Raw genomic sequence first — 15,981 nt, 5'->3', positions numbered from 1 at the left:
TGTTCCACTAAATTTATCTCATTTTAGTAGACATGGGGAAAAAAAAAACCCTCTGCTATGTGAAACAGTAAAAATATTATACACAGCTTGAAATATTGCCATATAACCCAATTATAGGTGAAGTTTGGTTTGTGACCATGAATAAAGCTTGGCTATTGGTGCATTTTAAGGTACAGTTGGTCAAAGGAGACCTCACCTTAGGTTGGAGGGATCACTCTGCTGAAAACTGGCCTCCGTTTGGATAGAAAAGCTTTTTTTTTTTAAATCAGTGTCAGGGATATAACAAATAGTGTAGATCTTACCATGTCTTGAAATTAGCTAAATGGGATAAACACTTGGGTCTGTTTGGTTTGTCTCTGCTTTATGTTAATATGGTGGTTCCTTGTGTATTCTCTATTGTTTTTGGCGTTTGTGCTTGTTTATAGTTCTATTTTCTCTGTAATGTTCTTGTGATCCTGAGTTTTCTTTTCTTCTTCTCACGGTTTATTGGCAAATTGCAAGCATACTGCCCTCTACTCGTCAACAAGGTGAAACACAGTTCAATGTACTATTTCATTAGATCCATAATCTGTACAGATCTAGATCTCTGACTGAAACCTACAAGGTGGAGCTGGAATGGTATCACCCTTTCAAGTAGGCTGGTTCCAGTACAAGTTTGTCTACCCCTCCACACCCTCACATAAACAAAACATTGAAACTCTTCAGCTTTTCAGTTGTTGGTTCATGTCCTCTTCACTCGTAAGACATTATTTCAACGTTTACCTGTAACTTGTTATTTTATGTTTAAAAGAAAAGTCATGTGACTCCATGGTTGTTTGCAAGGGAGGTAGGACTTAAAGCTCCACATCTCTGGTGTGTAGATTCTAGTTCCAGAAATACGACATTGCATCTCTCACAAACCGGGTCCTGCTTTCTTTCATTTCCACCAGTGAGAGAAGGTGATATCACAAGGACTATAATAAAATATTGTTGATGAACTTCAAGGTGCATACTGTCCCTACTGTTCAGGAGTGTGTAACATGATGTCACTTACTGTGTAGATTCTTCCTATTGGCCATGTTTTGCTTAACCCTTCTATCATCTTTTGAGGAAACATATCAGTCACATACATTTTTGTCCCTGTTTTTATTTATTAATTGATTTTGGTGTAGCCAATAAACTTTTTTCTTTTTTTTTTTTTTTTACAAAGCCCAAAAATCCTTCTACTCTTTTTTATTTTGTCAGAATTTTTAAAAATGCTCTCATAACCTCGCAGTAACCTTACTACACACGTGTTCCTTTAGGGAAATATCAGCCACATTGTACACATTTTACATTGTAAAAACACATTTTTATCCTATATTTAATGCATTCCTCAGTTCCTAATGTTTTTTTCTTTTTACTTTCACAACTACACTTTTGATTTTTATACTTGCCCACTAGATGATGCTCTGCTTTTATATCTGAGAGCTTCTGAAAAAAGAAATCTACCAAGTTCCAGACGTCTTTCCCAGCAAGAATCACTTCGGAGACCCGTCTCTTATCTTGTCCGACAAAAATGTTTTAGTTTGGATGTAAAGAGCAAAAAACTCACTTGCAAAATGCACAAGTTCAGCACTAAAAAGTTGTTTCACATGAGTGCAGGATGTAGAATCAAATGCTCCATAGTTGAAAGCGGCTGACTGCCATTGGTTTAACCGAAGGCAGGAAGTAATTAGTGGGTGGACACGGACTATGCACCTACAATTGGCTTGTTTATTCGTGTCAGTACAGACAATAAACATTTTTTAAATTAATGATTGTATCACAGGTAGATTTAAAAATAAATATTAAAAAATAATAATTAAAGAAAGAAAAAATATTGGAAAAAAAACTATGTTCGAAGACCCAAGACCAAAGTAAGTTTGACAGAAAACCAGGCCTGATTTTCAGCTGCTGTACCTGAAAGGGTCAGTGGTCTGGAGAGTCAATGCAAAACTCTGGACTGGATTTTTTGTAAAATACTAAAAAATTATTTTGGGGCATACTAATAAAGAAAATAAGAAGGTAAATTAGGAGATTGATTTTTTTTTCCTCGCAAAAAATAAGAATGGTCATAACGTTAAAGGATAAGACAAGCAATCTAAAGTCTGATTCTTACTTGTTTTAGTTTTTGTTACAAACCATCTTTTCTTGTTGGGTCAAGCCCTCATTTTGCTTATTTGTAGTTTAATTTTCTAACCAATTTTTATTTTGCCTTGGTTTACTTTTTGCTTTTAGATTTTTCAGTAATGTCTGTCATTCTGCTCTGATCTCTATGTTTGGTATTTGACTACGGTAAATTTTACATTTAACTTATTTTGATTCTACGCTGAACCAATTCTGTGGCATGAAAGTTGTGTAAATGAAAAGTTCAGTTGCTCTTAAAGACAGGTTAAGGAGGTTTGAACAAGCAATTAGCTGAGATTTTGCTGTGAAAACACCTGAGATGCTCAGTAGCACTGTAACCTTATGGTGACACATTTTGTGTGAGGTCATACACTGTGCTTTCTCCAAAGAACATCTGATGTGAACATGTTTGACTCTATAACTCTCAGGAGGTCCAATTCAACACCTGTTACCAGAGTGATGAAAGAACAAAGTTATTTCCAGAAAATATCACCTTTCATGTCACCTTACAGCTCAACAGCTGACAGAGGAGGCTGCAGCATGAGCTTCACTACCACCTCAGTCACAGCAAACACTCAGTAGCTTTACTTTTACGAAATGAGGGGTGGAATTTTTAAGTAAAACCAACCAGATGGGAAGTTTACGTTTATCGTACAAAAGTTTATTGTGTTCCTTTGTACCCTTAAACATTTTGAGTGGCTGTATGCATTTTAGACTCATGGAAGCTTCAGCATTATTGTTACAAGGTTCAAAATGATTATTTTTGTGACTTTTACCAAAATCTGCCCGGTGCACCCTACAGACGAGAAGCTGAAATGCTTGGTTGAACGTGGACATGTCTGAAAGGAGCTTAGAAGTCATCTTAATGTGGGGAGCACTGCTGTCCTTTATGAAAACCTTGTGCATGACAGAGATCTGCAGTAGGCGACATACTCTTTGGACTCGGACGTCTTAAATCACGTCAGAGCTCCACCACTTGCCACTGTCCCAGAGCACAGCAAAAACAAGTTTAGATGCCAAAAATAAAATCTAATCTTTTTTTTCCATTTCCATTGTTTTCCACTTTACTATCACAGCCTTCCTCATCCTCACGTGTGCTAAACTGCTGAGTTAGCCTTTTTGGTTTATTAAGAAAAAATAAATAAAAGTAGCGACAGGAGAAGCAGAATTGTTGGAGAAAACTTTTGCTGACGTTGTTCACCCAGAAGAATCAGGCTCGACAGCAGGAGAAGATTTTTAACCAGCATTTTAGTTGCAAGGTCGGATTTTCAGGAAAGATTACGTAAATATACATAAAATGGACACACATAAAGACCAGTTGCAAGAATCTGCCTCGAGCCGAGCTGAGCTGCTGATTTGACTGCATTCGTCATTTGTCTCGTGTGTCCCTGTGATGGACTTGCGACCTGTCCAGGGTGTACCCCGCCCATCGCACAGTGATTGCTGGACATGGGCACCAGTGACCCCCGTGACCCAAAACGGAAGAAGTGGGTAAAAGATTGGATGGATGGATGGATGGATGGATGGATGGATGGATGTTGGGAATGATTGTTTGCCATTTACTTTAAATAATTTTCTTTGCACATAATAAATAAGTCACATTTTTTTTATTTGTTTTTCAGATTAATGCAGAGTTCCAGAGGCTGGTGGCTCTTCCCATTGAGCAGATTTCCCTGGTCCATCTAGACAAGCACTCAAACCAGCTGATTAGTCATTCAGGCCAGAGGAGCAGCAACATGAGCAAAAACGTCTGGCATCATGAAAACTTATAATGAGGTATGCATATATCATCAATGGAGACACTGGGTGAACTAACTTATAGCTATTTACTTTTTTTGCAGCTGATCCACTGACACAATCAAAAGCCCGACACCAACATCCAGCACATTATCATGACCCGGCCCGCACCAAAATCGTGTCGGGCCGGGCTGGACTTTGGGCCCGGGTTAGAAATGACAGCTCTCTTGTACATTCCTATTTTAAACCACTTTTCATTCACAAGCTGTACATCTTGTACTTTATTCTTGCATTTACACGGCTTTTGTTTTCCAAACTCTGTAGTCAAAGATTGCGGTCTTCAAGTTTTAACACGTTGATTACCTCACTGCAGGGCAGAAGTGTATATGATGCTCAGATGGAACTCAAACATCTCACCATGGCAGTGTTTGAGTCAGAAGGAAGGAGAGGGGCTGAAAGAACTTCTAGAAGACATCGGCATCGTCCTTGAGGGAGAGGAGGTGTTGCATGACCGGACTTCAGCTGCCTCAGCATGGGCCCTGCTTCTGGGTTTGATATATGTTCTGAACCTGGCTTATCCAGAGCCTCTGTACTTCACATCTCAAGTCTTCTAAAATAGCTTCATGCAACTGAGCAGCACAAGATGTCTCCCAAAGGTCCACTGTTGCCATTGTGCTTGCTCAGGATGGGAGACTGCAACGAAGTGAAAAATCAACGTGTCTGCTGGCTTCCTTAGAGAACTTTACTACCGGTAATTGGCTTTTCTATATGAATGTTCCTGTAAAGTGCACTGAGACAACTTTGTTGTGATTTGGTGCTATATAAGTAAACTGAATTGAATTGAATAACTACTTTTCCACTTTGGAGTGTAAGTTGTTGGGGTGGTTGTAGTGGTTGTCATTAGGTTTATTAGTGTTATTCTAATATTTGAGCGCAAACCAAACCAGTGATCGTTGGTGTCACAAGCAGTTATTTTGTGAGTTGAAAGATGAAAGGTTTGAGAGCCACACATAATTTAAACAAAGTGGTTTGGGTATTTCTCTGCAGGTCTTTGAGCAGGTTTTACAAACTCAACTTAAGCTTGTTTGCAGTTTTGAAGTTATTGTGAAGAAGAGGCTAAAACAAAATCTCAAGGACAAATTTTATTAATTCTATGGATTCCTGTGCACACAAAATCAACATTAGTATTTTCCTAGATGTTTTTTTTAGACTTTTATTTCAACAAAAGCTTTAATGTCGTCAACGCGATAAATTATCTCGTCCTTAACCTTCATTTAATCATCATCATCATCATAATAATAATACATTTTATTTGGCAGCACCTTTCAAGACACCCAAGGACACTAAAACACAAAATAAAACAATAAAAAAAATGGCTATAAAAACAATAAACAAACAAAAAAAAAATTAAAGTGAAAAGGCTAAATTGAACAGATGAGTTTTGAGTTGTGATTTGAAGGTCAGAAGGGAGTCAATATTACGGATGTCCGGGAGGAGAGCGTGCCAGAGTTGGGGAGCAGAGTGAGAAAAGTCTCTGTGTCTCATGGTGTTGAGGCGTTTAAGAGGCACGTTTCCAAATTGCAGCCTGCTCCTTTAAATCCTCACTACTTTGAACATTGTTGGAGCGAGAAGAGGAGGTGGGTGAGACACATGGAGTGGAAACCACACACATGAGAACTGCCTCCCCCCCCTCTCCAACACAAGCAGTGACTCTCTGACTGAGCGCCCAGAAGCTGCGCGCCTGCCGAGTCTGATGCGTTCAGCCTCCTGGACTTGGTGGGAGGCGGTGAAGTTTCCCCCCCACAAACAAGCCTGGATCTGTCAGAGAGGCGATGCCTTCCTCCTCTAGACTAATCTCTCCAGCAGCTCCGTGGATTTGATGATTCTCAGATTTGTTGTTTTTTTGCGAGTTATTCAGTGGGAGTAAGGGGGAGATTCTGAGCCAGAGGATGCTCCCACAAGTCATTCGGATTCTGTATGTCTTGTCTTTTTGCTTCTTCCAAGGAGGCTTTATCAAGTAAGTCAACTTACCTTTTCATTACTATTATCTTGTGACTTAATGACCTCTCTCGTGCGCTTGATTTAAACTTTTCCACCATCAGAATCGACGTTTGATCTCCAGGTTTATTGACTTTTTCTGCTCCGTCACGTCGCTCATGATGAAAATTCATTGCGTTTTATTGTAAGACAAATAATTAATTGAGCCTATAAATCATACAGCTGTCTATTAGAATACAAAGGTTAAAAATAGCTTTTTGAAATCGATGCATTCTGGTAAAGGAGTGCGCAAATGTTCAAAAAACAGTTCAGGGTTTTACGCGCAGACTTCGTGCGTAAAACCTGCCCGGAACAGATTTTATTCAACTTAAAACTAACAAACAAAAACTTTAATTTAATCATTGCAGTTTACAAGCAGAGAACAGCTTTAAAACAACATTAATAATTTAGATATTTAGTGCATCTAGAATACCTGTGGAATTTTAATGTCCTCGTTAATTTTCATTTGTGAAAAATTTAGATGCAAAGCACCAGTTTTTTTTTTTTTTTTGTATGTTGTGTAATTTAATAGGTGATCAATAATTTAACAATGGTTTAAACCAATTTCACTAAGAAAAAAAATAAAAACTTGAAGCCCAAAATATTCTCAAAGATAACATTTGTGTTAGACATGAAAAGCTTCAGTATTTCCTGTTTACTTTTTAGTGGAGAAAGAAGAGAGAGGTGGTTTTCTTGCCTGTAGATCTGTTATCCGTCTTTTACTTTTTACATTTCAGGTTACTTAAAACACTTCAGACCACTAAAGAGTGACCAAGTTTTCATCACTTTGCTTCCTCTTTACTGTCTCGCCCTCTCTCCTTTCCACGCTTAGAGCTTTTATTAACACTGAACACCTTATTTCATGCCCTGCCACCCTCAGGTGTGAACGGAAGGGAATTAGAATCTGCATAATCCTGGAGCGGAGCAGAGCGGTGACTCTGTGAACCCAGGGGGGTCACGGGAGTTGCTCTTACCCTGCAGAGGCAGTCAACTGACAGCATCTCCTGTGTGATATGCTCTCCTGCTGGCCTTCACGCTCCCTACATGGGGAGGGAGCGAGGTGTAAAAGTCAGGTGAAATCAGATGAAGGTGAAGAATTATTGACGCAATGATGGAAGATAAAACCAGATATGAAGCAAAAAAGGATTTGATACGTTTATCTGAAAGCAGCAGTTCACACAGAGCTTGTGCCGGGGAGGAAAGGTTCAGATTAGAAAGAGGAAATGAGATGGAGAGATGTAAACACAGCAGAAAAGAAGTGTAGAATGTGTAAAATAAGATTGTCATTTAAAAGACAGAGTTCAAACTATGAATATAATCAGTGTTGGAGCAAAGAACAGTGATAAACAATACTATTACAGATTATATCAGAGTTAGTGTTTGTGTATAAAGAGAGTTGATTTTTGAAATTCAAGTCTGTTCAGCCAGACATTACGCTCAAAAGCAAAACCTAAGTCTGTTTGAATCCTTGAATTTATTTCTCTCAGTATATTTGTGTTATTTTATTAAATATTCTAGCAGAAGTTAAGAATTTTTCTATTCCATTCAAACACATTAGTTGTTTGTAAAATGTTTTGTGTTTTGAGCAAAAGGAGTTAAATTTACCACTTTATAAGTCAGAAAAAAGACATTTCTGTGGGAAACGTTTTTATTTTAACTCAAGTAATGCAAGTACTTTTCAATGACTTAAGTGATTCTTGAGTAAAACTTTTGTTTTACCCTTAAAACAATCAAAACCATTCACACAAACACCATCCATACATGAACATCACAACGGTGGAAAGACGGTGCAGATGTGTGTGCAGATGTGTCCACGCCTCCTGGTTATATGATTTTTATCTGTTCACCACCAAATTCAGAGTGAAGCTTGGTGGACTGCCTTGAAATGAAGGGCAGATAATCTTTTCAAAGATCCCTGCTGTCGTTGCCTCCAGTCAGCACGAGGGCATGATTCAGATCTGAAAAAAAAAAAAAAAAAAAAAAAAACGTTTTATCGTCACATGGAGCGGGGAACTCCTGAACTTGATTTTGAGCAAGCACAAAAGAAAAGTGGTCCTGAGGGAGGACTTAACTTCTTAACTGCAAATGGATTACTTGTTAAAGATAACAACTTCACTGATCATAAACCTGAAGTCATCACATCTTGACTGAGTATGGTCAGTGACAAAATTACTCATACATTAGAACACTGACATCTTTAGAGATGATCAGCAGGAAAAACTCTGAGTCATCACTGTTTGCCTGACACATTCTGGTTCTCATACTTCATATTATGCAGGATAATGTTTCATGTACTGTTCTTGGGGCTGACTGATGAATCTCATATCCAAGCATGAACACATCTGCAAGGCTCCGTCATATTAACCTTTTTTTAATGGCAACTTGCTGACAATGTCACGAATAACTCCACAAACTGAAGTGATGTACAGCATAGCACCAAAGATCTTTAAGTTTAATATTGAACAGTTTTGTCTCATAATAGAAGAACAATAAATGTTAAGAGTTAAAATCTTGGGGGCAGTTTGGACTTAAAACAAAAGCTTAGAGTGCTTAAAGTTAATTACATTAATGAAGTGAGCAGTAATAAGCTCAGAGATAATGGCTGCTCATTTTTTGTAAATATATACATACGGGTACCTTCCACCAAATAAAAAAATAATAAAATAAAACGGTTTAAAAGCTTACTGTGTTACTTTGCTTTGTGATAAGCATCTAAAAATGTATAATCAAGAAAACTAAGGTAGAGCTTCACTCAGTGCATCAAGACAGAGCCAAAACTTTAAATAAACTGCACAAAAAAAAAAAAAACCAACTAGTGCATTTCCTACGAAAATGCAGTGTGAATGCTTATTGCTGAAGAACTTACTGAAAAACAGCTAAAATTAGCTAAAACATGCTGAAATGTCACTGAAATGGAAGAAAAAGCCTAAGTTAGCAGAAGAAAGAACATATATTTGCTCAGTTAGGTTTAAAAAAGCAGAAATGAACACAAAAATTAGCTAAAAATACTGAAATTAGTTAAACAAATAGCTGAAAAGGCAGAAAGAAGCTTAAACTACTAAAAAGTGGAAGGAGCTGAAATGAGCTACAAAATGTGGAATCAGCTGAAAAAGCTAAATTTAGCACAAAACAGCTAAATAGTAGCTGAAATAGCAGAAAAAGTTGAAACTAGCTGAAAAAAGCTGAAAGGAGCATAAGATGCTAAAACTAGCAGACATTAAGTTATTTAGGCTGAAAGTAGCAGAAATTATAATGAAAAACTTAAATTTATTTGAAACCAGCAGAAATTAGCTAAAAATTCTCTAAAAAAAAAACTAGCTGAAAAGGTAGAACAAACAAAAAGTTGAAATTATCTGAAAAAAGCTGAAATTACCCCCCCCCCCCCCAAAAAAAAATAAAATAATAAAATAAAATAATAAACAGCTGAAAGTAGCTAAAAAAGCAGATGGAAGCTTAAATTACCAGAAGGAAGTGGAGAGAGCACATTTTTGCTGAATTATAGGCTGAAAACTTTTGAAATTAGTGCGGAATTAGCTGAAAAAGCTTCAATTACCATGAAACAGCTAAATATTTGGTAAAATAACTGAAACTAGCAGAAATGAGCTGAAAGGAGCATTACAAGCTGAAATGAGCAGAAAGAAGTTTGAAGAAGCACAAGAATATTGTAGCTAGCGGAAAAAATCTGAAAGGAGCACAAAACAACTGAAAAAAAAGCTGAAATTAGCTGAAAGTAGCTGGGAAAAAAGTTTACATTTGCACAAGGAAGCTGAAAGAAGCTGAACCAGAACAAATTGTGAAAGGAGCAGCAAAAGGTTGTAAACAGATTAAAAATTTTGAAGGCTGTAAAATGAGCTCAAATCATTTTCTATGAGAAAAAAAAAATGGCAGAAAAGGCTAAATATTGCAAAACTCTATAAAGTTGCACCAATACGAAAAGTCAGAGCACGATTGTCCTGACAGAGCTGAACGTTTTGATATATGATTTATTGAAATAGCTTGAAAACTGTGGGATGAGAATTGTGCCAAAAAATGTACGGAAGAAAATTGAATCATAGTGTGAATGATTCATATACATATCCTGATGCATGCTCAATAACCCAGGTAGAAAAATCTAAAAAAAAAAGTTAAATCTGGTCCTCTGGACATTCAAAAAAAATAAAAATAAAAATTGTAGAAACGTTTCATCTTTCATCCGAAAGACTTCCTCAGTCTGAGGTGCTGTATTCAGCTCAGTCTTATAAATAGCACCTTCTCAGAGTGGATCAACCAGTTTGCTGCTGACAACCAAAACCAGCTGATCACATGGTCAAGAAGAACCATCAGCCTAACGATGGATCATTAGCACACTGATGGCTGTTTACTATTCACAGAAGGCTGAGTGATACTAGCAATCACAGCATTGTAAGAGGGGGACAATTGAACCAGGAGGCCTCCACCCTGTTTAATGATGGATGGTTTCTTTTCACAAAGATGGCCTCCTTTACTCCTCTCTCAAACCATCGTTCTTCTCTGTCCAGGATGTGAACATCTTCATCCCTGAAAGAGTGACCGCTGGCCTGGAGATGAGTGTAGACTGCAGAGTCCTGGCCTGATCATGTTTAACTTCTGTGCTGGGCCATCCGTTTGACCGTCCATCATTAAACAGGGGCGGAGGCCTCAGTGTTCAACTGTCCCCTTCTTACAATGCTGTTATTGCTAGTATCACTCAGCCTCCTTTGAATAGTAAACAGCCATCAGTGTGCTAATGATTCATCATTAGGCTGATTGTCCTCCTTGATCATGTGAGCAGCTGGTTTGGTTGTCAGCAGCAAACTGGTTGATCCACTACGAGAAGGTGCTATTTATTAGACTGAGCTGAATACAGCACCTCAGACTGAAGAAGTCTTTCGGATGAAAGACGAAACATTTCTACAATTTAAAAAAAAATTTTTTTGAATGTCCAGAGGACCAGATTTAACTTTTTTTAGGCTTCATAAACATCCACACAAATAACATTTTGCTGATAAAACTGGAGCTTCAAAATGGCCTACAGTGGTGCTTTTCTTAGCTGCAACATCAGTAAAACAGAAAATAAAGCAGTTTGTCACAGACAACATTGGGAGGAAGTAAACACAGTTTAGCCAATTCAAACTTTAAATGCTTATTGAATGAGGACAGTCTTCTTGCAATAGCTTTTAATTAAATTCTGGTGGTAGTCGCAGCTGGTGTAGGAGCATCTGCAACTCCAAACTAATACCTGGAGGCTAGTAAACAGGAAAGGGAGAAATTAGCAAGACATCCATTTTAAATGTTTCACACTCTGGCAGAAGTGTGAAACAGCCACATTCAAAAAATATCCACGTCCAGTGGCTGTTGTTTCCAAAGGGAAAAATATCTCCATCTGGAAACTTTGCCATCCCTAAAACAGCCCTTCAAACTAAAATATATGAATGAAAGGAATACATTTTTATTGTGGCTTTTGCTTAAAAAAAAATAAAATAAAATAAGAACTGCTAAAAATGTCACAGAATAAATTAATATTACTTGAGTTTTTCAGTGATGTGGACAGTGACAGACCGTTATGAGTCTTTCTTACTGCTTCCAAAACCAAAAGGAAATCCCCACACACTCTGCACGGAGAGCTGGCAGACACAACATGGAAGGAGAACAGATGGGATGTTTACGTGAGTTAATGACTAAAAACTGATTCAAGCAAGAGAAGAGAGTCGAACAGACGGCTTGCTCTGCACAGCCAACACAGCTATGAACAGCAGTGGTGTACTTATCAACCAAGTATGACGACGAGAGACTAAAAGAGAATTCATCAAAAGATAAAGTACAACTTCATGGTTTTGTCGCTTCTATGCTTTAGAGTCCATTGAGGAAATGATGAGGACCTAATTAAATCTAAAACAAAATAACAAAAATAAATAAACAATCCTTTAAACCAGGCATGGGCAACATGAACTGAGAGCCACAACTTTTTTTTAAAAAAGTTGATGAAAACCTGCATTTTAACAATGAAACTTGAAGAAGTTCAAATTAAACATCTTTGAAAAATAAATTGAAACTTCTTAGGTTAACATGTCTAAAACATTTTTTTTAGTTGTTGTTTCCAGAACTAGACTGAAACCTAAAGACTCCAAAAATGACTTTTTTGTTATTGTTGCATATTCAGATTAATATGTTGTTGCAACCTGTCTAGGGTGTACCCCGCCCCTCGCACAGTGATTGCTGGACATGGGCACCGGCGACCCCCGTGACCCAAAATGGAAGAAGCGGGTAAAAGATAATGGATGGATGGATGTTGTTGCAATAGACAGTTTACAGAAAGTATGACTTATTTACCTTCAGAGTATTGGGGACACGTTATTTTTTTCAAGCATACTAACTATGCTACGACAAGAAAAAGCCTGAAAAAAAGTCTTCTAGATTACCTATCCTAAAAAAATAATAATTTCCAATTCTTTATGTGGCATTTGGATTGATTTAAATATCTTAATTTGGCCCTCTGGGGGAGAAAAGGTTGCCCACCCATATTTTAAACTATGTTTTACTCATTCTGAGAATTGTTTAACTTTAACAGATGTTTTAATGTTTCATTATAAATGTATGTGCTGCCAAACCAACTTTTTTCCCACTAACCACATTTGATTAAAAAGAATTGTTCACACTACTGGTTCTCAAATTATCTCTCAAGTTGGAGTCAATGTGTTCAACATAACGTTACTTCATCTAGCTATGTAATGGTCGCCATTGGTGTGCCACAAGGCTCAGTTTTAGGTCCCAGTCTTTTTACAGTTTATATAAATGATGTAGATCAAAACTTTCCTGACGCATCCTTGCATCTCTATGCTGACGACACCATTGTTTATTGCCGAGCTAACACAGCTACCAAGGTTTTCCAGCTTCTACAGTCTGCATTTGACATCATTCAGTCAGACTTATTCCATCTCAAGCTGGTGCTAAATGCTGGCAAAACCGAAGGGTTGTTGTTTTCCCACAGAAAGTCTGTGCCAGCAACTCCTCCTCCTATCTCATCCGTGCATGGTGTTCCTATTGAGTTTGTAGATTCTTACAAATACTTGGGCATTTTGGTTAACGTATATCTCTCTTTTAAACCACACATCGAAAACTTGATAAAGAAACTGAAATTAAAACTGTGTTTTTTTTTTGTTTGTTTTTTCAGAAATAGATCTTGCTTAACTCTGAACGCCAGATAATGCCTTGTAACTGCTACCTCCTACCAGCCATTGATTATGTTGACATTATTTACATAAATGAACCTGCCAGCTCCTTGTAAATGTTGGATGCCATCTATCATGGCGCACTAAGATTCATAAGGTTGTAACTAATGTACCCATCACTGCACTCTATACTCATTGGTCAGTTGGTAATCATTATCTACACGTAGGCTCTCACATTGTTTCATTTTCATCTATAAATCCCTCCTTGGTCTGCTACCTTCTTATAGCTCCTCCCACATGTCACGTCGTCAGTGCAGTTACAACGTGCGCTCTCAGGCCATCATTACCTGCAGCGTTCCCTCAGTGCAGACTGAACTTTTGCCTTTTCCTACTCTGCTCCTGCAACCTGGAACACATTGCAACAGGAACTGAAGTGCTGGTCTCGGTAACAGTTAGCTCAGGTCTTCAGTGTTAGATTGGCACCTCAGGCTGAGGAATGTGACTGATTGCTTTCTAAATATTTCAGTAAAACAAGATATGACCTTTCCCCATTTCTGATGCATAAATGCACAGAATAACCTCCTTTGTGCTATCATGACATGTGGAATTTATCACTGGGATACTGATTGGCTGGTCTATCCTTGTAAGATTAATCTTTATTTTATCTTTTATTGAGTTTTCAAAGGTAAACTCCAACAACACTGGTACAATCAGAGGAAGGTTTCACCTCAGGTTTTTATCTTACACTGCTTAAAGACGAAAATGATCAGTGCCTTGACTCTGTATCTGTTTGTGTGTGTCTCTTCTGAATCAATGAACATTTTTTTAACTTGTGGAACATAATGTGCATCTACAATTGGTTATGGCAATTCAGTCAATTTAACAGATAATGTGCCAACGTTTGGGGTTATCCCCAACACATGCTCAAGTGCTTCACATTGTGCAAGACATTTACTTACATTTTTAGCTGTAGCTGTTGGAGTCAACCTCGTTTTGCTGTTACCAAAATATCTAACAAACCAATGCACGTTTTACAAGGATAAAATGTCATGTGGAAATAGCTGAGGCTCATTTATAGTGCACACACTGAGCCTGACATCTTGCAATATAAACTTGTGAGGGATATTGGAAATATGCATTCGTTCAAGGAATAATAGACCTTTCAATTTTTATATTGTTTTATAAACTGCTACCAAGCGGCAGCCAGATATTGCAACAAGAAGACGAGGTGTGGGAACCAGCACAGACACCACTTTCGTAATCAACCAAAACAATGAAGCACATAGAGTGAGCCTTCTAGGTATCTAGGAAACAAGATATGTGACCCAGTGGTAAGGTAATGCAATAAAGTCGACCTCTCCGCTCCACTTCTCTGGCTTTAACAAACTAAAATGGCCACTTATTGGCCAGAGCAGCACATTACTCTGGGCTTGACATCCATATGTCATTATGATCCAACAATTGGAAATATGAAGTGGAGTCCTCCTGTAAAACCCTCCATCATATCATTATTTCTAACCAGAAAGATGACGCTGGTGCAACCTCTCTTTCAGCAACAAGAAAAATTGTGGAAAATATTTGCAAAGCTAAGAGTTCATGTTATTTTGAATGCAAATCATGAAAAGTGGACTCAGCAGGAGATTTGCTTTGTAATTTAATCAAAATCTAATCAACTGAGCCATTTAAAATAACTATTCTGTAATTAATTTGGAAATCTAATTGGTCTTTGATCACTTTACCAAATAAATGTAGGCAACAAACTAAATTAGTGGAGCGTACTGTCCATATTCATCAATGACTCAGCCTAAACAATTAGCTTTAGTCTGAGTTTGATTGTAAATTTAAATATTTGAAGAAAAAAAAGACCTCTTAGCTCTCTAGAGAACGGATGTTTATTATTTTAATATGAATGTGCTGTTTGGATTTTAATTGGACCAACAGTTGCAGTACTCATAAACTCATTTCTACCAAATCGCCTTGTTCATGGTAGGTGGACGAAGCTGGTGCGGCTCATATTAACACTCTAATCCTTTCAAAGATATCACATTACAACACCCAGCTTACTCAAAGAGCTGCAGAGAAGAAAACCTAAATAAAACCAAAACGATAAACAGCTCCACATTCCTCATGTTACAACACTTGGAGTCACGCTTGGGCAGTGAAGCAGAATCAGTCAGGTGGTAAAGGGGGTTGGGTATTTGGTCAAGGAAAATTACAACTGTGTTTGTTCGATAACACGTTGGAAGAAAGAGGATCAAGTGTGGGTGGTCCACAATGCTTAAATCCTACACTCCAAAAGAATCCCTGCTCGGTGTTGCAGTCACTGAAAGTCTCTATAGACGAAAGCAATTTCAATTCAATGGCACTCATCACAGCTTCACCTGCAGAAAGCAAAATGCTTCCTGAGATGCTTCATGTCCACAAGTCCTCCAGGAAATTGCTCTGTATTGATGGTTGAACTAACTGCAGGTGGCCATAATCTGAGCCTTTGGTATACAAGTGGTTTATTTGCTGTAAGTGGTCCACATTTGACTGTTCTACAGAGAGCAAAGCTGCTTCAAGGGTAAAACATTGCAGATCACACACTTCCTCAAATCCCCGCTTTGACCTTTGCGTCATGGCAAAATCTTTTCTCCCCACATTAGTGAGATGACTAGTTGTCCTTGACTGGCAAATCACAGTATTAAACTGTAATGTGCTTAGGTTGAAAGGGAAAAAAATTGGTTGAAAGAGAACAGTGTGAAGTTCAAGTGTTATTATACTGTATATACCAAATGATGACTCACAGTTGAAGTGAGTTAGACGGGCAACAGTGGCCCCCGTGACCTAGAAAAGAAGAAGTGATTAAAGATAATCACATGTATGATTGTATGTATGTATGTATGTATGTATGTATGTATGTATGTATGTATGT

This window comes from Nematolebias whitei, chromosome 4 (genome assembly GCF_014905685.2).
Source record: "Nematolebias whitei isolate Nwh7 chromosome 4, NemWhi1, whole genome shotgun sequence".
Classification (NCBI taxonomy): Eukaryota; Metazoa; Chordata; class Actinopteri; order Cyprinodontiformes; family Rivulidae; genus Nematolebias; species Nematolebias whitei.
This window is presented reverse-complemented; position numbering follows the sequence as displayed.